The sequence below is a fragment of the Patella vulgata genome, chromosome 8 (assembly GCF_932274485.2).
Source record: "Patella vulgata chromosome 8, xgPatVulg1.2, whole genome shotgun sequence".
Lineage (NCBI taxonomy): Eukaryota > Metazoa > Mollusca > Gastropoda > Patellidae > Patella > Patella vulgata.
In genome coordinates, this window is record NC_065886.2 from 8,188,964 (window position 1) to 8,213,394 (window position 24,431).

At 39.2% G+C, this 24,431-nt stretch overlaps 1 protein-coding gene across 2 annotated transcripts in view; it reads right to left on the minus strand.

Annotated features, from left to right (window-relative positions):
• The window catches only part of LOC126830972 (neurogenic locus protein delta), a 101,987-nt gene that overhangs the window by 64,942 nt on the left and 12,614 nt on the right, over positions 1-24,431 (minus strand). The window lies entirely within an intron of this gene.

Here is a 24,431-nt window from a genome sequence, read left to right on the forward strand (position 1 = left end):
GTATTTATGGAGTGGCTAAGTGGCGCCAGGCAGGGTAAGCGTTATCTTCCGGACACCTGTTACCACTGTTTGTCGTGTATTTTGTACACGGTGAATAGTCCATATGCGGATTACACTATTTTGCCTATACCGTTTTTTTAGGACTTCGAATTTTGTCTAATGATTTGGATTGTTCGTACTTGGTTTTATTTTAGTTTATATATAACATGTAACTGTCTGCGATATCACATCTGTGGAAGCGAACGTTAAATAAAGCTATTTGACACACGGGTACGACGTTGGCTAGCTAACTTGGAGGTCGGGTGTTCGATCTCTGCGTTGGCAGAGTGTTCATCTAGATTTTCCTGTGTGGTTCCTCCTTGTCAGTGGTAAAGGACCGAGGGTCTGGCAAAGGGCAACACCGAGGCCCCGTGTACACATTGGAGTACACATAAAAGAACCTTTGGCAGTTGATATTCGATATAAGAGTAGACCGTAGTGCCGCTGTCAGGGCAAAATTTTCCTCATAGCACACTGTGTATGCTGTATGCCCGTCTTCATTATCCCAGTCGGAGCAGAACAGTAGGACGTTAAACCCCAAAATTCATTTAATTTATGGAATATGAATTGGTCCCCCAAACTACTCGCAGTGTTTCGTTTGATTAGACCTAACTGAGATTTCTCTGCCCATTGATTCAGGAATATGCTGGTCCCCAAGCGCAAGGCATCCAGTTTTCTTCTTGTTGTGTTTGGTGCGGTGCTCTTCGAAAAGAAGCCTAGGTTCCCGCTAATTCAATTACGATCTTCATGAAACGGTGACATCTTTGTTCATCGAATTGGAATGTCGGTCAATTTTTGATACAATTCCAAGTTGATCCAAAGAAAGCTCGTGCTGGTTTTTATGTAGCCATGGTTACTCTATAAATAAGGTTCGGGTTTACTAACCAAGAGAGAGAGATAGAGAGGGAGATAGAGAGAGAGAGCTAACGCCCACTCGGCACAAACCAGGGGTCTTGCGCGTAGGGGTCTTTAGCAGTGGGAGGAACCGGAGGACCCGGCGAAAACCCACGAGGTTGGACAGGCGACCCTACTCCTTGTCACGTACAACCGGGGAACACTAAGCAAGAGATCCCGTTGGTGGTCAAGAAAGTTCCCAGGGAGTTTACAAGCCGCATTTCCTTTGTCCGTGGTGCGAGGCGGGGGCCTGTCAATGAATAGAGTTTAGTAGTTCGTGTGGGACGACAAAACCAAGGTTCCATGTACACTTATCCGTCGCAACGGCAAAATACCACTCATAGAGCACTGAATGGCGTATAACACAAATGTCCGGTAAAATTAGCCTACGCTGTATTGCACACAGTTTTCAGTGTCAAATGTCCCTCATAGCACACTGCATGGTATGTTCCTGAAGCAACGAGTTGTAAAACTCTAGACGTTGCTACACGGCTTTACAATTCCCGAACTGATAGCAACGTTATCCCCCTTAACCGCAGACACGCGAACATTAGCGTCCAAGCAGAGGTTGTGACACAAACACACTCAAATCAAACATGGCAACCTCCACAGAAACCGTGACATTGAACGAACCTTGAACTTTGTAACTAAATTATCTCAGGTAGACATTTCACCTGGAAAGCGCGAGACTTAAATTGGTATTCGCGATGATCGAGGAATCTGATAGGCTCCCAGGCTGGGTCAGTACCTAATCGAAATTTTTGCCGAAATATGCAGGTTATTACGTGAAGGGCATGATGTACGGAGTGGAAGCGAGATCAAGCCTTCTAGTGTAGATGACTTCATGGCGTATGCCCGTCATCGCGAGTCTTGGTTGATTCAGAGAAGAAGGACGTTAAACCCCATTTCGTTTCCGTTTAAATGTAAAGGCTGCTCTCTAATTTTAGGAAACAGGAATGGGCGACTCGATTGTTTCTGGTAACTTCTTCCGGCAACCATATATCCGCAAGTAAAACCAGACCCACTGAGAGGGGGCTGAAGTCGGTACGTCGCTCCGCGGTGCATCAACCCCCAGGGGGTCCATAGAAATATAAACAAAAATTAGGTATTCGTGCCCTACTCTGGATTTGCAGGGGTAAGTCATTGGGCGGTATTTTCGCACCTACATTACTACCTTATATTGTCCTTACAGAACCTAGAGGTGTCGGGGGATGGGGGAGGGGGGGGGGGCAAAATCTGCCTTGCTCGGACACATAAAAAATTCTCTTGACGGCCCTAAGTAAAACCACGACATTCAGATTTCATTGAAGCAGAGAGCTTAACATTACAGTTTTAGAGCCATGTTTTCATTCATTCTCTATCTGTTCTGCGAATTATCAATTTATATCATTACATTTAATACACAGACACACACGCGCTGTTTGAAACCTAGCCAATCAGATATCTGATAACAAAACGCGTGCTGATCACGTCAAATGACACGAGAACAGACGAGAGTTGTTTGAGATAATTAAAATCTTATGTAAGTTAAATCAGTTAAAACCCGATACGATTAAAGAAGCCACGGCGGAAGTAAACAAGAAAACAGACTATAGACTGTTATTAAATCTGGACGTGAATCTGATTAGTTGTATACAATAACAGAACATGGAGCAGGTGTGTCCTAGATTCTATAACCAGAACTTATATTACGTTATATTTCATATTTAGCTCACTCTCTTGTTACACCCATATCCACTCTCTATTAAATACGGGAGCCACGGTGGCTCGGCGTGTAACATGTTGGCTCGTTAACCCGGAGGTCCTTGTTCAACTGGATTTTCCGTGCGTGGTACCACTTTGTCGTATAATCGTTCGGGTGGAACGAAAGCCCGAGGTCCCGTGTACACATGGGCGTGCGCCTAAAATAACCCTTGACAGTTGGAATTCGATATAAGAGTAGGCCGCAAAGCTACATTTCCCTCATAGCACACTGTATGGCATATCCCCGTCTTCATTATCCCAGTCAGAGCAGAACAGTAGGACGTTAAACACCATTTCATTTCTATCAAATACCTTTAGCGCTGGCTCATTAATCAGGAGGTCACTCCAGTCCGTTGCCCCCTTGACAGCGGTGCAGGTTAGAGGGTCTGGCACAGGGCAAAGGGTAACCTTGTAGGGGATCTGGGAACTCGGGCCGGTGGGGGCCTCATCAAATCCCTTACTGATGAATGAAACAAATGATGGAGGGGACTAAGGCTATTGGTTACGATCCATCGATCATTTGAACTTTACCTGGCAAAAATCAAACACGGAATTAGCGATGATCATACTCATATTAATTATTATAATAATGAATTTATAAAGCTACGCTCATCTAGAACTGTTCTCAATCTGATTAGAACACAGATCCTATTTCGTTTCGTTTTATAGTTCAACATTTCTTTATACTTGTCTTTACTACACTATGACCTGGAAGAATTGTTATCATTGACGTGTTCTCAATGGTGTGGGGAATTAGCCAATGAAACGGTCTGTTGCGGCGAGCTTTAGGCGTGTTTTGCACGAAACTGTGGGTAATCCACTAGTAACATCGATGCTGATTGGTTAATCGTATGACCTATGACCCGACCTATCGCTACAACGGGACAGATCTTCATGTAGTGTAGGCCATCGAAAGTATAAAAAAACGAAACGAAATATAGATCTGTATTTGAATCAGATTGGAACTGTTCTACTCGATGGCGCTGAGCCGCACTGTCACATTTGATATTCAAAATTAAAGACGTGAGTCTTCAAGGATGATTTAAAAGACTCTAAGGTTCTGGCCTCCTTTAATGTTGCTGGGAGTCTATTCCATTAAATGGGTGCTGCCACTGAAAAAGCCCTGTCACCACAAGACACTTTCAAAGTTTTTGGAACGACAAGCTGTTATTTCTCCACTTTGGATCTGTAAAATATGATTGAGGTAGTCGGGAGCTAAACCATGGATGCACTTTTAAGTGAGGTGGGTTATCTTATATTGAATACGCCTGTTTATGGGCAGCCAGTGGAGGGATTTGAACACAGGTGTAATGTATCCGTGGAGATTTGTTCTGGTGAATAGACGTTTTGTATCTTGTGTCATGAGCGATTAGAAGAAGCTGAATATCCGTAAAGTAACGAATTACATAGGAGAGGTAGAGAGAGAGAGGGGGTGGGGGTTAAAATCTACTCGACCCAAACTAGATCATTTCAGGACCAACATATGGTTCAATATATAGGAGGTTGGACACCTAACAGGGGAAATCGAAAACACGCCACTTGACGCAATGACAGACCTTCTGATGCAACACGTACACGTTACCCCCCTCCCCATAAAAAAAAGAAAAAAAAAATCGTCAAAAATGTACTTGACAGTACAAGAAAGCAAGTTTTTCCACAATAGCTGCGTCTTCTGTTGTCCGCGTACACAACAATGCAAGGGGGAACATTTTCGCTGGGATGGTACAATGCTAGTTCAAGGTTGTCAAGTTCACCAGACCTCTTTTTTAAAGACCTACACGGGTGTCGGCAAAGGTATGTTTTCTCGGGGTATTTAGCATATATTATATAAATATTTTTCTGGGGGTTTTTTTCGTTTTAAGTGAGACTGATGAACTTGATGACTAACCAAAGCCGATCCCTTTTGTTTTATTTCATTAGTCGGCAAAGTGAGATAATTGTCACAAACAATTGAGAAAGGTTAGTGATACTACTGCGTTAGAAAAAAAACAACAAAAAAACACCAGGATGGTGCCCAGAAATGACGTGTGTGAAAATCTAGGACACTCACATATTAACCGCAATCTTGATTAAATTACTGAAATAGCCGGGAAAACGTTTATGATTAATTATTATTATATAAAAAAAAATACGACCGACAGAGGTTATTTTTAACCAGCGGCTGCCAGGCAGGATACGCCCACATTTTCGAGAGATGGATAGAGAACAAGCTAAAAAGAAAGTGATTTTTCCTACAATCAAGGGCCATAATTCAGGACATTACAATTCGATATGCGCAGATATCGAAAGGAACCGAGATCTTTGTGTTATAAACTTACATTTTAAGTTTCAACAAAATCGGATAAAAATTGTGACCTCTATAGTGTCCACAACCTTGATATACCATATTTTTTATGCTAGTTGAGAACGAACGGCGGCCATTTTGTCTGTTAGTTTTGGGCCGATTTTCACGAAATTCGAACTCAGCCGTCCTTAGGGTGTAACGGTGATATACTAAAACGTTTTTTTTAAAATCGGATAAAAGTTATGACCTCTATAGGGTCCACAAGCCAAAAAACGTTATTTTTCGTACAATCAGGGCCCATAATTCAGGAAGTTACTGTCCGATATGCGAGAATATCGAAAGGAACTGAGATCTTTGGGTTATAAACTTACATTTCATGTTTCATCAAAATAGGATAAAAAAATGTGACCTCTATAGGGTCCACAAGCTAAAAACGCGATTTTTGGTACAATTTTCAGGGGCCATAATCCATGAAGTTTCGATCCGATACATGCCAATATCGAAAGCAGCCGAGATCTTTCGGGGATAAACCTATATTTCAAGTTTCGTCAAAATCCTATAAGAATTGTGACCTGTAGAGAGTCTACAAACAATTGTGGACAGACGGACGGACAGGGGGGACGGCATAAAACGTCCACATGAAAATAAGGGCGTATAAAAATTATTATTTTATTAAATAAATCATGTTTGTGGTCATTCGGTTATAAATGGTTGTGATCGTTTTATCCAATAGGTCATCGATGCGAAATTTCTCGGGACTAAAATGTTATGTAATCATTGAGAGGGGCCCTACCGACAGCCGTTTGACTAGTACAAGGGGGAGGGGCAACGTGGGCTGATCGGATCCACTCGGAACTTTGTCCAAGCCTACATGAACTCCGCCCAAGACGACATAAACCTTCATGTCACTGAACAAATCATACCCCTTTCTTAAAAACTAACCCTTTATTTCACCTTACCAAAGTATAACCCTTTCTTATAAAAACTAAACCTTTATTTCACCTTACCAAAGTATAACCCATTCATATAAGATCTAACTCATTACAGACAAAAAATACAAAAACATTTTAATTATACGCCTTTCCTATAAAATTTAAATTTTGATTTCCTATAAAATCTAACCTTTTATTTTATCTGACGAAATTATTCCCCTATCCTATAAAATCTAACCCTTTATTTCATCTGACGATATTATACCCTTTCCTAAGAAATTTAACACTTCATGCCATAAGGACAAATTAAAAGCCTCTTTCCTATAAATCCAAATTGATGGGTTGGATTTTATAGGAAAGGCTTACCTATAAATCTAAATTTTGATTTCCTACAAAACCCAACATAACTCCTTTCCTATAAAATCTAACCCTTCATTTCACCCGGCCAACTAACAAGGGCCTTTAAATTATTTAAAACACGGTGATCATCCTAACTATACATTAAACACATATCAAAATGTATGTTTATGAATAAAAACAGGAATATTTATATTTTATCAAGATCTGCAGGAAGCTTCATGCTAGTAAAATCATCACTCGAGAACACATCATATGTTCAATTAACGACCTTCAGCATTCCTGTACTTCTACTCCAGCTTATAGGAGACCACCTAGATTCATACCCGAATCGTGAGTTATGGTAGTAGTTATTATCTCCAGTGTTAATGTTAAAACACGTTTACTGGCATAAAAACCTTTTAACTTTTACTCTAGAATTCCATATTTCATATTTGAAAGCGATTATAGTCGTGTATGACATGCAGCATGATAATATATTACACTATTACGTCTGAATACACGTGCACGCGTATTAAAGGGAAATGAAATGGGGTTTAAAGTCCTACTGTTGCTGCTCCGACTGGGTTACTGCAGACGGGCATACGTCATATGGGGGCAATTAGGACGTTAAACCTCATAGTCTCGATTATCCATTTTTTAATTTAATCAGGAGCAGGAGACCGGATTCTAATCCAGTAGATATCGCAGGCTAGCGATGCCATCGAGAGTTGATTATGGTCTGGATAAGTTAATTAATGTCTAATTAATAATTTAATTAACATTTCAGGCCTAACGAAAGGCCTGCAATTGGCAGATTTAGCTCTTGCATAATGTATGTTTAATTTTCCCCATATTGCTAGAACAAATCACCCGTGTGCGTGTGCGGAAGAATAGACGCCGTTCCTTGTCCGGGCATTCGTCTTGCTGCTGTTGCACCACTGTGAACGAACCCTGGGACTTCGTGGTTTGTGATCTGCCGCGTTACTTCCATCTTTTGAGAAATTTACACATGCGCGTTAGATCATAAGGTCTGCCATTGAGTCAAGTGTCATAGTTTCGATTCCCCGCTTGTACGTCACAATAAGTAGGGTCGCCTTTCTAACCTCGTGTGTTTTCTCCGGGTGCTCCGGTTTCCTCCTTGTTCGTGAAAAGGAGTAGGGTCACCTGTCCAACCTCCGGTTTACCCCCACTGCTAATGACCCTTACGCGCAAGCGAATTATTGAAATAAAATTGAACCATATGTTAGTCCCGAAGTGACCTAGTTTGTGTCGAGTTGACGTTAACCCCCGTCTCTCTCTCTTCTCTCCTTGAATCGCTATACTTAATACCAAATGAATGTTCCAGTCACCACTTACTACCAAATGGGTGTTCCAGTCACTACTTACTACCAAATGCATGTTCCAGTCACTTCGTTTAAGTTAGATTTGGCTAAATCGACGCTTTACTCGACAGCGATTAAGCTAGACATCTTATTCAACAAGTTGGCTTGAATACTAATTCCATCCTGACCCAAAACTAGTTAATTTGAAGAATAAACACGTCTTAATAAAAGCCCATCTGGTACATTATAAAACTATTTACATAGAAATTTCTATTTGTCCGTATATAATAGTCCGCGTGCTACAGACATACTTGAAATGATGAAATATTGCGTCTGATTTTCCAGGATGAAGTTTGCTAATTGATGGCTGGTAGTTGGCCGAATGGTTAACGTGTGCGCGTTGGACCAGAAGGTCTGTTATCGAGTCAAGCGGCGTGGTTTTGATTCCGCGCTTGGGCGTGACAAGGATTAGGCTTGCCCAACCACCCACTGTTAAACACCCCTAGGCGGGAGCGAATTATTGAAATAAAACTAACCATATGTTAATTCCGAAATGACCTAATTGTGTCCAGGAAGTTTTGCAGGAGGGGAATGCCAGGTTCCTGAGACAATGTATCTCTCCCCCCCCCCCCACACACACATGGCCTCTATCGTCATTTTGGCGTATATTCATACACAATGCGCTTTTTAAACAGAGAAATTCAACACCTCGTTTGACGTCAATTTTATTATGAATTAATACAATGACATCGTGATTCAATTTCATGGATGCAAAGCATTAATTGTGATATCGCATAATGTCTATATCATTATCTCGTGCTTTGAGTGCCCATCCCGTACCACATCTGACGATAAAGGATAAAGCACACGTCCGAGAAACTTTTCCCATAAAAAGTGTTGATTTACAATAAAAAATTATGTAGCTGAGCAGGGTGGTGGGGGTGGTGGGTCGACCCCCCACCTCTGGATCCGCCCCTGGTGTCGCGTTGACTCTCCCCCCCCCCCTCTCTCTCTGGCTAATTGACAAATGACTAATTAAAACTGTTAATTCTGTGGACAATATTCATTATTCAGTTCTAGTTGCATGCTATTTATACCGGTATAAAAGTCGTATATCACACTTCTCATTAGACAAGTCGTATATTAAATACTTACACATGTAAATAATGTAGACGGATAGCCGACATTTTGTGAAAAAATCCATATTCACTTACAATGTCTGGTTTTAAAACTGTTTTATTTCATCAAGTACATCTATTATCTTGTATCATATTACCACATTTCATATTACCCTATATCCGATAATACCGTATATCCTATAATAACATATATCATATATTACTCTATATCCTATAATACCCTATATCCGATAATACCGTATATCCTATAATACCCTATATCCTACAATACCCTATTTCATATATTACTCTATATATAATACCTTATATCCTATAATACCCTATATCCTATATTACCCTATATCCTATAATACCCTATATCCTATAATACCCTATATCCTACAATACCCTATATCCTACAATACCCTATTTCATATATTACTCTATTTCATATATTACTCTATATATAATACCCTATATCCTATAATACCCTATTTCATATATCACTCTATATCCTATAATACCCTATATCCTATAATACCCTATATCCTATAATGCCCTATATCCTATAATACCCTATTTCATATATTACTCTATATCCTATAATACCCTATATCCTATAATGCCCTATATCCTATAATACCCTATATTCCATAATACCTTATATCGGTTTTTTTTTGTTTTTTTTTATAAACATATTTTATTCACTATAAATGAATGGGAAATTGGGGAACAGGCAAAATGCCTATGTCAGACCCCTATCCCTATTTACAATACAAATTATATACTAATAATGAAAAGCAGTATATACAATATATACAACCCTTACTTAGTTGAGTACACCTAGAGTATTATAGTATGTAATAATAATAATAATATTAATAATAATAATAACAACAACAATAATAGTTTAAAATCGTTTAGATAAATTGAAGTATGATTGAACTGTTGTAAAGATAAGGTTATTAATTTCGTTTGTGGAGTCATGCAAGCCATAGAGTAGAGTTTTGCTGTTCTTATACTCATCAGGTAATGTAGAAATGGTTTTTCGTCGAAAAGTATTGAAGTTTGGACAGTGTAAAAGATAGTGTTCGCTATCCTCGAAAAGGTGACCACAATTGCAAGCTGGATTTTCAGAGATGTGTCTAAAAAACAGGTGACCATTTAAGTCACTGCATGAAAGTCGTAGTTTGCTGTGGATAATTTCAGTTTTCCTAGAGCCAATGTAGAAATGTTTTGGGGGTTTAGAGTCATGTTCGGAGAGCTTCTGTTTAAAAGAAGAGAGACTTATATCGGTTCATTCCCATATCGCCGACTCACCGAGTTTTAGGGGGAAAATTTTGGCCGACGTTATGGGAATGAGTGGCCAAGAACAATAGACCCAAGCTGAAGGATAAACCTCATTAAGCAGATAATTTTGGGAGCATTTATTTTTTTTTTAATTTATAATACATAACATAACACAATTTTAAATTTTTGCACGCAGTGCAACATAGTCCAAAAATTCTAATAAATTCAGTCTTCCTTGTTCATATCTATAACATCGTTATGCACTCTAAGGAGTGCGGTTTCAGTGCTATGCCCCTCTCGATAAGCAGACTGGAATTTACCGAGCAGTGAGTTTCGAGTGAGATAATCTATTATTTGAGATAAAATGATCTTTTCAAGCAATTTTGCTAAAAATGAAATATTTGACACTGGTCTATAACTTTTGAGTGCATTACGGTCAAGACTTGTTCTTTTAATCAGAGGTCTTACAATGGCCTCCTTACAATCATCCGGAAAAATACCAGAGGAGAGCACATCATCTATAATAATCGTCAAAGCTGGTGCTATTTCATCCAGACACTCCTTTAGTAGTAGTTTTGTAGGAATTGGGTCCAGAGCACATGACTTACACTTCATTCGACACACCACTGATATTACATCATCAACATTCAATGGCTCAAAAGCAGAGAAATTACACTGGGGTGGGACATTGATGTCAGTGTAAGGGGGGGGGGGGGAGGGTCAACAAACTTTTCACGAATTTTAATAATTGTTTCGGCAAAAAAGTCAATAAAGGTCTGTGGTAAAAATCAATTTCAGTGAACTATATGAATAATGACTGGTCCCTGCCTCATTAACGCTTTTAATCCTTTTTAATATAATCAAAGTGTGCCGCGGTCGACTTTCCAAAACTCCGTGAGTCGGCGATATGGGAAGACCCCCTTATATCCTATATTACCCTATATCCTATATTACCCTATATCCTCTAATACCCTATATCCTATATTACCCTATATCCAATAATAACATATATCATATATTACTCTATATCCTATAATACCTTATATCCTATATTACCCTATATCCTATATCACCCTATATCCTATATCCCACTATATCTTATAATACCCTATGTCCTCTAATACCCTATATCCTATATTACCCTATATCCTCTAATACCCTATATCCTATATTACCCTATATCCTATATTACCCTATATCCTATATCCCACTATATCTTATAATACCCTATGTCCTCTAATACCCTATATCCTATATTACCCTATATCCTATATTACCCTATATCCTATATCCCACTATATCTTATAATACCCTATGTCCTCTAATACCCTATATCCTATATTACCCTATATCCTATAATAACGTATATCATATATTACTCTATATCCTATAATACCTTATATCCTATATTACTCTATATCCTATATTACCCTATATCCTATATTACCCTATATCCTATATCCCACTATATCTTATAATACCCTATGTCCTCTAATACCCTATATCCTATATTACCCTATATCCTATAATAACGTATATCATATATTACTCTATATCCTATAATACCTTATATCCTATATGACCCTATATCCTATATTACCCTATATCCTATATCCCACTATATCTTATAATACCCTATGTCCTCTAATACCCTATATCCTATAATACCCTATATCCTATATTACCCTATATACTATAATACCCTATATCCTATATTACCCTATATACTATAATACCCTATATCCTATAATACCGGGGGGTTGGATGGCCGAATGGTTAGCACGTGCGTGCTGTATCATAAGGGCCGTCATTGAGTCAACTGGCGTGGTTTCGAATCCCCGGTTGTACATGACAAGGAGTAGGGTCGCCTGTCCAGCCTCGTGGGTTTTCTCCGGGTCCTCCGGTTTCCCCCCACTGCTAAAAACCCCTACGCGCAAACGAATTATTGAAATAAAATTAAAAAAACATATGTTAGTCCCGAAATGACCCAGTTTGTGTCGAGTGGACGTTAAACCCCATTTTTCTCTCTCTCCTATAATACCGTATATCCTGTAATACCCTATATCCTATAATAACGTATATCCTATAATACCCTATATCCTATATTACCTTATATCTTATAATACCCTATATTCTATAATACCTTATATCCTATATTACCCTACATCCTATATTACCCTATATCCTATAATACCCTATTTCATATATTACCCTATTTCATATATTACTCTATATCCTATAACACCCTGTTTCATATATTACCCTATTTCATATAATACCCTATTTCATATATTACCCTATTTCATATACATGTATTACCATATATCCTATAATGCCCTATTACCATACATAATGCCCTATATCCTACAATACCCTATATCCTACAATACCATATATTCTATAATACCCTATATCCTATAATACCCTATATCCTATAAAACCGTATATCCTATATTACCGTATATCCTATATTACCCTATATCCTATAATACCCTATATCCTATATTACCCTACATCTTATAATACCCTATATTCTAAAATACCTTATACCCTAGATCCTATATTACCCTATATCCTATAATACCCTATTTCATATATTACCCTATTTCATATATTACCCTATATCCTATAACACCCTGTTTCATATATTACCCTATTTCATATAATACCCTATTTCATATATTACCCTATTTCATATACATGTATTACCATATATCCTATAATGCCCTATTACCATCTATAATGCCCTATATCCTATAATACCCTATATCCTATAAAACCGTATACCCTATATTACCCTATATCCTATATTACCCTATATCCTATATTACCCTATATCCTATAATACCCTATATCCTATAACACCCTGTTTCATATATTACCCTATTTCATATAATACCCTATTTCATATATTACCCTATTCCATATACATGTATTACCATATATCCTATAATGCCCTACTACTATCTATAATGCCCTATATCTATAATACCCTATATCCTATAATACCTTATATCCTATAATACCGTATACCCTATATTACCATATATCCTATATTACCCTATATCCTGCCATCCCATTTCATATTAACCCCTGAATGAAGGCCCAACATATTATATCATGCTCCAGATTGAATAAAGTGCTGGGTCATGTTTGCCCCATCGCCTATCCCACCAACTTCCCAAAGGAGGGGGGGGGGTCATGAACATTTACCGCATGAAAGGGTTAAACACAATAGATATCTAAAATACAATTTAAGGAAATGCGGCATTGCGGGGAAGGATCCCATTCATCGAAATGATAAATCCACCACCTGGTGAAAATATTTATAGTATAATAACTTCCTTTTTTTCAGGTACAAACCTACATCGGAGATTTTGCATTAAAAGCACTCTCCACCTAGTATTTAAAGCGAGTTCTTAAATCAAATTAGATTTGTAAATGAAAAATTGTCCTTATTTCTGGCATAAACCTACAGTGGAGATTATGCATTAAGACACTACTCAATTTAAAACATGAAGCGCTTTCTTAAAACAAATTAGATTTTAAAATGAACATCATAAAGTTATCTACTTAACCATGCAATTTGTTAATATGTTCATTGCGTCATGTTTTATTCCAAAGCAATTCAGTTCACCACTAAAAATAACCCGGTAACTTGTGTTAAGCAACCAATCATGTCCTGATAAAGTGCAAATTATTAAAGCAACCAAGGTTCATACCCACCATCGTGTTAATGATTCGTTTTTAGTTTAACGCCCAGTCGATGCAGACGAGAAGATCACTGAACCCTATTTCATATCATTTATATTTAAAAATTGGCGAAAAAAATGCATTTGAATTTTTAGGGGGAGAGTTCCATCACCTGGATTCGGGTTTCTTAGGATGGGATAGGTGACTAGATGACGTGAACAGGGGTTTAATTTAGGGGTTTAGCGTGCGACGAAGGACATTGAGTCCAAACAACGATGCTTCCGTCTTTGCTCTTCATCGAATTCGGGGTGGGGGGATGGCCGAATGGTTAGCACGTGCGCGCTGTATCATAAGGTCTGTCATTGAGTCAACTGGGGAATCGAAACCAGGCCACTTGACTCAATGGCAGACCTTCTGACCAAACGCGCACGCGTTAACCAGTCGGCCACCCAACCTCCAAAATCCCGGGAACATTCTGGTCCAACATGGCAGAATTGGGAAGAGAATCTGGAAGGAGTTTGGTTTATTTCAAACAGTATTAAATGGGCATTATGTAAGATTTAGATAAAGAGCTGGCGGTTCTCGCTATAATAGTTAACAAAAAGATAATGCAGACTGGGAAGAGAATCTGGAAGGAGTTTGGTTTATTTCAAACAGTATTAAATGGGCATTATGTCAGATTTAGATAAAAAGCGGGCGGTTCTCGCTATAATAGTTAACAAAAAGATAATGCAGACTGGGAAGAGAATCTGGAAGGAGTTTGGTTTATTTCAAACAGTATTAAATGGGCATTATGTAAGATTTAGATAAAGAGCTGGCGGTTCTCGCTATAATAGTTAACAAAAAAATAATGCAAAGGAAATAATTTGAAAATTTCAGTCAAATTACATCACCTATAAAATAACATTGTAGCCTCGATTGTCTTTGCTACCGTTGTTACGACAATAAACAAAGTCTCGATTATCAATTTTAACGTTAAATCATCAGCCGCAAATCAAAACTTTAATCTATTGAAAATCTAGACCACCCGATTGCATCGAGAGTTGATTATAGTCTTGGTAAGTTAATTAATGTCTAATCAATAATTTCTACAACATTTTAGGCATAAAGAAAGATATGTAATAGGCCGATTTAACTCTAGCATAATGTATGTTTAAAAGAGATTTTCTAAGATTCATTAAAACCAGTAATTAGCCTACACAAATAACCCACTAAAATAAAACGATGTAAATCTAAGACATACCATCATGTCTAGACAACTTCTTATTAAAAACATTTCAGTTTTTAGATTCTCATCTGGAAAGCGAATTATGCTTTATGATGTAGTTGAAGATAAGTTGTCCCATTGGTCTAGCGTTAAATCATAACTTTTGTCATTGATTGGTTTCGATTCCCGGGAGGTGATTGTGTGTGGGGGTGGGGGGGGGGGCGAATGATTAGCGGGTCCGCGTTGTATCATAAGGTCTGTCATTGAGTCAACTGGCGTGGTTTCGATTGCAAACTTTTAAGTGACAAGGAGTAGGGTCACCAGTACAACCTCGTGGATTTTCTCTGGGTCCTCCTGTTTCCCCCCCCCCCCCCACACACTGCTCAAGATCCCTACGCGCAAGCGAATTATCGAAATACAATTGTACCTGGAACAGCTACTCGGGATATTCCAGTTTGGTTTCCTCGATGGTGTAAGAAATGAAAAGCCTTTAGTCGTTCGGAAGGGACAAAAAAGACCACCCGTGCACTTGTCGGCGTGCCCGTAAAAAGAACCCTCGACAGTTGGAGTTCGTTGTAGCGTAATCGGGCAAAAAAATATCGCAAAGCACACTGTATGGCGTATGGACGTCTTCATTAGCCCATTTAACATTTAAAACTTAAAATTGCACTCCAAGAAATGTATATATGTTTGTAACTCACTGCTTGTACATATGTCCACCATTGTATTGTAAACATAAGATTGGTAAGCTTACTCTTCCGGACACCTGTTACCACTGTTTGTCGTGTAATTTGTACACGAGGAGCAGTCCATTTGCTGATTACACTATTTTGCTTGAATACACTATTTTGCCTATAACGTTTTTTAGGACTTCGAATTCTGTCTTATGGTTTGGATTGTTCGTACTTGGTTTTATTTTATTTAACTATTTTATATGTTTGGAGGGAACTTATATAGGCCTTTGCCTGTTGTTCAATCCAATTCAGTTTATTTAATAAAATATTGTTTAAATAAGCTCCGTCGGAGCAGACAATTAGGACGTTAAAGGCTCAATACCACTCTTGTTGTAACTGAATAATATGTCCCAATCTTTATTCTGGTCAACAAAATGTACTATTTTACAATATTTCAATTAATTGATGATACAAATTTCATCTTAACATACCTTATTTAAAAAATTTGAAAAATTCAACATAATGGTTTGAAACGTCTAACGTAAACCTTTTCAAATGAAACTTCGATTTAAAAATATTTTCGAACCCTCTGGACAAGTAAAATAGGATGTAATGGATAATTTACACAACAGGTAGGACACTTAAACATCTAGTACTTAGATAGAGATATTATTTATTTTCTGCAGCTTTCAAGGCAGCAAGAGTGTTATTGTCCCTTTAAACTACATTTCATAACAAGACAGACAGTCCACGGCGATATAACTCTGGGCCGTGTTTCTCGAAATCTTAGCTAAAGATAAAATCCAAATTTTAGTAGATACTTCAATTTTGATTGGCTAAGCACTAAAATCAACCAAATATTATCCAATCAAATTACTAAAATCTGGATTTTATCTTAGTTAAAATTTCGTGAAACAGGCCCCAGGGCACTAATTCGCAGGCTTTGTTTCATCCATCCATGTTCATGTCTTTATGGCCACATAACACCGTAGATTTCACCAATTGAATTCTATGTTAATTCCCGTATTCTAGCCCAGTTCTACCCGTTTCCCAAAGACCCGCATGTAGTTGACCACGGAAATGTAAAGCATACTAGTAAATGTGAAGCAAGAAAAAAAAAAAAAAATATATATAATGTCTGGAATCCTTATCGAATATAGAAAGTTATAGATTGAATTGTGTATAACTTTAATTTCAAGTTCAACGAGCATATCAAATCTGTTATAGTCAGAAATTATCACAAAGATCGTTTTAAACAATTTGTAGTGCGCATAGTCCAAGTACCACGCGATACTAGGTCATCCTAGGAGGTCGATATGACAGAGGTCAAATATTAAAGAAGAACGTTTTGGTTGAATATTGTTTCGGCGCCAGCTAATCTTAATAAGATTTCTTTTATGACGTTGAATGGAGACTAAACGAGGTGAATCGCAACCCAAATGAAACATTTAGCGAGGATAGTGAACCATTATAGACTAATATAGTTAGTGTGGATAGCCATAGATCATTACTGACTTGACGTTAACGATCTCCAATTTGTCTTTCAATTAATAATCCACATAATATTTGAGAGAGAGAGAAATGAAAGGAAATGGGGTTTAACATCCTACTGTTCTGCTCCTAAACTGGGCTAATGAAGACGGGCATACGCCATGCAGTGTGCTATGAGGGAAATTTTGCCCGGGCAGCGGCGCTACGGCCCACTCTTATATCGAATTCCAACTGCCAAGGGATCTTTTACGTGTCGCCAATATGTACACGGGACCTCGGTTTTTCGTCCCATCCGAGAGGGTGTTAACTTCCACTCGGCATAGACTAGGTAATTTCGGGACTACCATATGGTTCAATGTTATTTCAATAATTCACTTGCGCGAGGTTGGACGGACGGCCCTATGTTAGTCCCGAAATGACCTGGTGTGTGTCAAGTGGACGTTAAACCCCATCTCTCTCTCTCTCTCTCTCTCTCTCTCTCTCTCTCTCTCTCTCTCTCTCTCGTTGTGTCAAGTGGCGTGGGTTCGATATCCCGCTTGTACGTTATAAGGTTGGGGTCGCCTGTTCAACCTCGTAGGTTTTCTTCGGATCCTCCGGTTTCCTCCCACTGGTAAGTTATTGAAATAAAACTGAATCATATGTTAATCCCGAAATGACCTAATTGGTGTCGAGTGGATTTTAAACCCCATTACCCCCCCCCCCCTCTCTATCTCTCTCTCCCAATTACATTCCAGTTTAGATTTGGCCTTCCGGTCGATTTTCAGTTTTGGACCTTTAATTGGTTGTAACACGCTATAAACACCAATTCGCTCAATTGATGAAGAAAGACAAATTAACTATTGCGATTCAATACTGACCACAGAATCATCAATAACATTTTAACACACGGCTCAGTGGTGGTTTAAAGGAGCTAAGCATCTTTTACTGAGGGGAGAGAGACATGTCTAATCAACACAAACATGGTACATTAATTCGCTCGTAGAGGGGGGCTTGGCATTGCAGAGGGGCGGGGACCCAGCTAAAACACACGCGGTTAGACCTTACATCTTGGGTGTTGGATCGATGACATACCTTAAGGTCTAAAGCGCTCGCGTAGACCACTCGGCCAGAAGCCCCACTCACCCTACCCCCAAACGCCATTGACTTAGGTCAAATTATAGTTGATATTCGGTTCATCTTCCCGAGGGGGGAGGGGGGTCGAATTCTATCAGGGGTTCGCCAACCGAACGACGAAAGTGTGCTATCAGGACAAGTATGCACGGACATCGGCGTGTCCGCTTACTCTTTGTCCAATTACGGGTGCGCCAACGTGTACAAGCGGCTTCGTTTTCGGGTTTCGTCCCATCCGAAAGAGTAGACGCTGTCCCTGGCCAGGGAAACCACAGTGAAAGCTTACACCGCCTTCTGTTAGGTGAGCAAGCACCTTATTCACTGAGCCACTTTGGCTTCAACACAAAATACGTTATATCGCAATAGCTGCCTTGTCTTCATTCAAATCAAACTTTGTAAATTTACCTGTTTTAACATAACTTTGGCAACTGTAGATTGTGAAAGAGAGAGAGAGAAATGGGGTTTAACGTCCACTCGGAATTAACACATGGTTCAATTTCATTTCAATAATTCGCTTGCGCGTAGGGGTCATCAGCAGTGGGAGGAAATCGGGGGAACCTGAGAAATCCCACAGGCGACCCTACTCCTTGTCACGTAGAACAGGGGAATCGAAACCCCGCCAGTTGACTCAATGACAGACCGTACATAATATACAGGATTTAATAAATCAACGCTGCTTAAAACAAAACCAAATCTGTTTAAGTACTAATAGTTTAGCAAATGTAACGTCAATTTCTTCTTTTTTTAAAACAAAATGAGACCGGGTGTTAATAACGCATTTTAAATCTGGGATAATGAAAAACGGAGGAAGAATTTGGGAGGTATTGTCATTACAATGCTTCTTTTATTGATCATACAAAAATCAAATGAAATGGGGTTTAACGACCTGATGTTCTGCACCGAATGGGCTAATAAGACGGGCATACGCCATACTGTGTGCTATGAGGGACATTTTGCTCGGACAGCGACGCTACTGCCTACTTTTATTTCGAATTCCATCTGCAAAGGGGTCTTGTATGTGCACTCCAGTGTGTACACAGGGCCTCGGTTTGTCGTTCCATGTATGATAAGGTCTTTCACCGAGTCAACTGGCGTAGTTTCGATTCCCCGGTTGTACGTGGCAAGGCTTGTCCTACCTCGTGGGTTTTCTCCGGGACCTCTGGTTTCCTCCCACTGCTAAAAACCCCTACCCGCAAAATAATTAGTAAAATAGAATTCAGCCATTTAGTCCCGAAATGACCATAATTTGTGTGTCGAGTGGACGTTAACCCCCCCCCCCCTCTCTCTCTCTCTCTAACCAAAAAGGAAGACCGACGACGATACGTTGTCCCTTGCAAGGCCTGCAACACTGTAAAGTATGGTGGCTGTTAGCGGCCATTCAAATGTCAACGACGAAATCAACCCGTCAACACGACAAAATAACCAGACGATCGTCGCCTTCATTTCGTCGACTTGTCGGGTCAATTCTGTCGACTTGTCGACTTGTCGCGGCAACTTTTTCACAACCCGACAAGTCGACAAAATACAATTATTTCGACTTGTCGTGCGGCGACTTGTCGTCTCGGAAGTCAATCTGTGCGCATGCAAGTTATCCAATCAGCAAATGCGCAAGCTCAAGTTTGACTTCCGAGGCGACAAGTCGCCGGGTTGTGAATAAGTCGAAGACGACAAGTCGACAAAATTGACCCGACAAGTCGACGAAATGAAGGCGACGATCGTCGGGTTATTTTGTCGTGTTGGCGGGTTGATTTTGTCGGGGATCACGGTGGCTAAGTGGGTAAGACGCAGGCTCACTCACGGTGGCTAAGTGGGTAAGACGCTGGCTCACTAGCCTGGAGGTCGGGTGTTCGATCCCTGCATTGGCTGAGAAAGTTCATCCAGATTTTCCGGCGTGGTTTCCCCCTTGTCAGTGATGCAGGAATGATGGCCTGACTAGGACAGCTGTCTAGTCGTTCGGATGGGACGAAAAACCGAGGTCCCGTGTACACATTGGCGTGCACGTGAATGATTCCTTGGCAGCTGGAATTCGAAATAAGAGTAGGCCGTAGCGCCGTTGTCCGGGCAAAATGTCCCTCATAGCACACAGTATGGCGTATGCCCGTCTTCATTAGTCCAGTTTAGGAGCAGAACAGTAGAACGTTAAACCACATTTCATTTTATTTTTATCTGCGTGTTTTACCCAGATTAATCTCGAGAGAAAGATAGAGTTTATTTACATATTGATTATTTCTTAAAGTCCTTTGTTTGTTCTCTAAACACAGTAACTACCCAGCTACCTTACACACGTTACTATAACGTTACTCTAACGTTGTCACAAAGATAATACGTCATAGAAAAACATAACAAGGTTTGTTTACACGCAGCCAATCAGCTAATTTAACCTGGTCTGTTGTCATCGATCAGTCAACATTCTGACAAAACATGTATAAAAAAAAATTATTAACCCCCACGAACGAACGAAAACATAATGCTATAGCCAAGTCTTTCTTTAAATATGACAATATGTTTAAAGTTGCAATTTCATATTTTTACGTTATATTTTTAAAATTTATTAAAATAAAGCCTTAAAATAGTTGGTATCTATAAACAGTCCTACCTTTTTAAAGAAAAATCCTATTAATCCTATAATTCACTATTGCAAGTTGAGAAATTGACAAAAATTCCATTTTCCTCTTCAAATTCAAACGATTGAGGATAGCTACTCCATGGTGGAGAATAGAAAACAAGGGAGGTAATTGGGGGGTAATTGTGTTATTATTTCCGGTGTAAATGAGTTTTAAGTGTGAGAATGACACCTATGAACGTATAACAGTGAGTTGACAACCTATTGTGTTTTGACTTTCTTAGAAAATATGAAATTGTAACTTTAATATAGATAGGTTTATAAAGTTTTTTCAATGTCATTTAGTAATTGAACTGGAAATACACAGGACAGTAATTCTATGGAATACAAATTACTGTTTATAACTGAGATAAGTTTCCACTAGGATTCTCTAATCCTTATCAAGCAAGGTTTATAAAGGTGGTGTAAAAATGGAATGAAATGAAATGGGGTTTAACGTCCTACTGTTCTGCTCCGAACTGATCTAATGAAGATGGGCATACGCCATACAGTGTGCTATGGGGGAAATTTGGCCCGGACAGCGGCACTACGGCCTACTCCTATATCGAATTCCAACTGTCAAGGGATCTTTTACGTGCACGCCAATGTGTACACGGGACCTCGGTTTTTCGTCCTATCCGAACGATTAGACAGCTGTTCTTGTCAGGCCCTCTGTCCTGCATCACTGACAAGGGAGAACCACGTCGGATAAAGGTGGTGCAATTTGTCAAGTCATGTTGGACGATGGTTATTAACACTGCAAAAATCTGAATTCCTTGTACAAATCTGGGGCTTATTCTCGAAAACTTAAACTAAAATCTGTTTAGAATGCAGTCTTTTGATTCGCTATCAGCTAATATTTATAAATTCCAGCCAATAAAATCCTTAAAACATTTTTGTTTCGGTTTTCGTGAATTAGGCCCCTGATGGAACAGGTGTAACTGAAGACATGAGTACTGCTGTATGGCCACAGATTTCCCCATCGATTCTAGACCAACAAATCGCCATGGAAATAGGATAAAAGAGAGAGAGCCAGACTCTATATAGAGGGAACTATATTTGTAGCTAACCAATAGACAGAACTTATTGATGATACAAATACTTGAAATTAAGATCACGTCCCTACTCTCTTTATATCATAAGGTCTGTCATTGAGTGAAATGGCGTGGTTTTCGATTCCCCGCTTATACGTGACAAGGAGTAGGGTCATTTGTCCAACTTCGTGGGGTTTAAATATTGACGTTACCCCCTCCCCCATCTCTCTCTCTCTCTCTCTCTCTCTCTCTCTCTCGTTTACATCTCTAGCCTGGGTTTTGGTTTGTACCCAAATACATCGACATATCGAACCAATTAATGTCTTTATTTCGTGTCGACAAATACCCATAATTATTACGTCGTTTTTTTTTTATACAACTCGTTACTAGGGACTACATAAACCTACAATCTGCACGTGAAATCTACTGCTCGTAAAAGCGCGGGGATATTAATGAAAATGGTCACGACAACTCAGCCATATATGGCACTTTTCTTCTCAACAGAATTCTTAATGAAGATGGGTCTGTCAATCAAACAGGTTAGTCGATTTTATCAAAACTTTTACATAACTAACATCAAAGTAGTTCTACAAATTTACAACCGGAAATACGTATCGATCAGTACTCCCGAACACTGTTAGTCCGCCATTTTTTTTTTTGTCAAGTGGGCTTCCAAATATGGAATACATATTGTGGGCCGCAGGTGCGGATTAATTGCTTAACTTCAAATAAAGAATGGATTTGTTTTATGCACCGGAAGTGCTAAACGAAGATGTTTAGATGGAATAATTGGAGTTTTACAGCTTCCGCACGAGTTGCTTACACTGCATTTACCCATCAAAAACACTTGAAGGCCTCGAGTCGTGTAAATCTCGCTGATATGTCGTTGCGTTTATTTACGTAGCGTATTGATGGACGAACAGATTAGACACTCTTTCTAGTTTATTGTTCATTAAAATAACACTTAGTGAAAGGAAAGAAAGGACTTCTTCTAAACATTAACGTTCTATCGATTTATACGTTAGCTCTACTCTTTTTTTATTTTATTTTAATGTGGCATCGATAAAAAAAAAAAAAATATGCAATAGAAAGGGTGATTTGTGGAAAGCGTTAATGGGAAAAAAATGGTCTTTGCATGAAGTGTTGTCCTGATTCTTTGATTCTTGCACGTGCATGTTTATTAAATGTAAAAGAACTTTTTGCTGTAAGGTAAATATCCACACCGATTGTTAAAATATATTTCAAATTATCAGGAAAATTATTTATACTGGTAATGTAAGTGGCGTATTCGGGTCAGGCTTTCGACATTCATGTTTACGTTTCAGGCGGTGGTGGGGTGGATTAGACCCACCCCTCCAACACAGTTCACAGTATTAAATTAACTGCCCAAATAATTCAAAAATCATGTTAGTGGAGTGTTTCAGGAGGCCCGTCATCCTACACGACTGACAAGGGGGAACCACGCCGGAATATCCCGATGAACATTCTCGGTCAACGCAGAGATCGAAAACGGGACCTCCAGGTTAGCGAGCTTATGATTTACTCACGAGCCACCATAGCTTTCTCGCTGCATTGACATAATGACGTAATTACAAGATGTAACATTGTCTGTCAACATTATTTTGATAACAGGGATATATTTTAAAGACGAGTCAAACATGAACAAGTTTACTTAGTAAATATGGCTTGCCAAACTAAAATACGTAACCGTCCTCAGCTAAAGCCCCCACCACACCAAACAAGTTCAAACAAGTTCTCAACAACGTCCCACCCTGTCCTAGAAAAGCGTAAAACGGGTTGTGGTCGGGGTAGAGTGTGTAAATATTGTCCGTACGCACACAGTTTGAACCCCGAGGGGTGGGGGTTGGGTGGACGAATGGTTAACACGTGCGTGCTATATCATACGGTCTGTCATTGAGTCAACCAGCGGGGTTTCGATTCCCTGGTCGTACGTGACAAGTAGTAGGGTCGCCTGTCCAACCTCGTGGGTTTTCTCCGGGTTCTCCGGTTTCCTCCCACTGCAAAAGAACCCTATGCGCAAGCGAATTATTGAAATAAAACTGAACCATGTGTTAGTCCCGAAATAACCTAGTTTGTGTCCAGTGGATGTTAAACCCCATTTCTCTCTCTTCCTCTCTGAACCCGAGTGGGAAAATTTTTCAGAACGTAGTGAGAACTAGTTTGGTGTGCCGGGGGCTTAAAAGGATACAATCTTACTGAATTAGCTCTCAGGCAATATTTAACTAGCCCTAATCGTGGTTTTTATAGTATATTGGCTTGAAGAAATAAAACAGAATGTACACAGTTTAAATTTTATAAAAGAGATGAAGCATATAAAAATAACACTCCACGTTAAACATTGTGAGAGAAATCAAATGAAATGAAATGAGATTTAACGTCCTACTGTTCTGCTCCGACAGGGCTTATTAAAACGGACGTACACCATACAGTGTGCTATGAGAGAAATTATGCCCAGACAGTAGCACTACGGCCTACTCTTATATCGAATTCCAACTGTCAAGGGATCATTTACGTGCATGTCATTGTGTACACGGGACCTCTTTTTTCTGAAAGACAAATGATGTGAAAGACACACATTGATCATATCTATGCCGGCGCTGCCGTGGCTCAGTGAGTAAGACGTTGGATCGCTAACCAG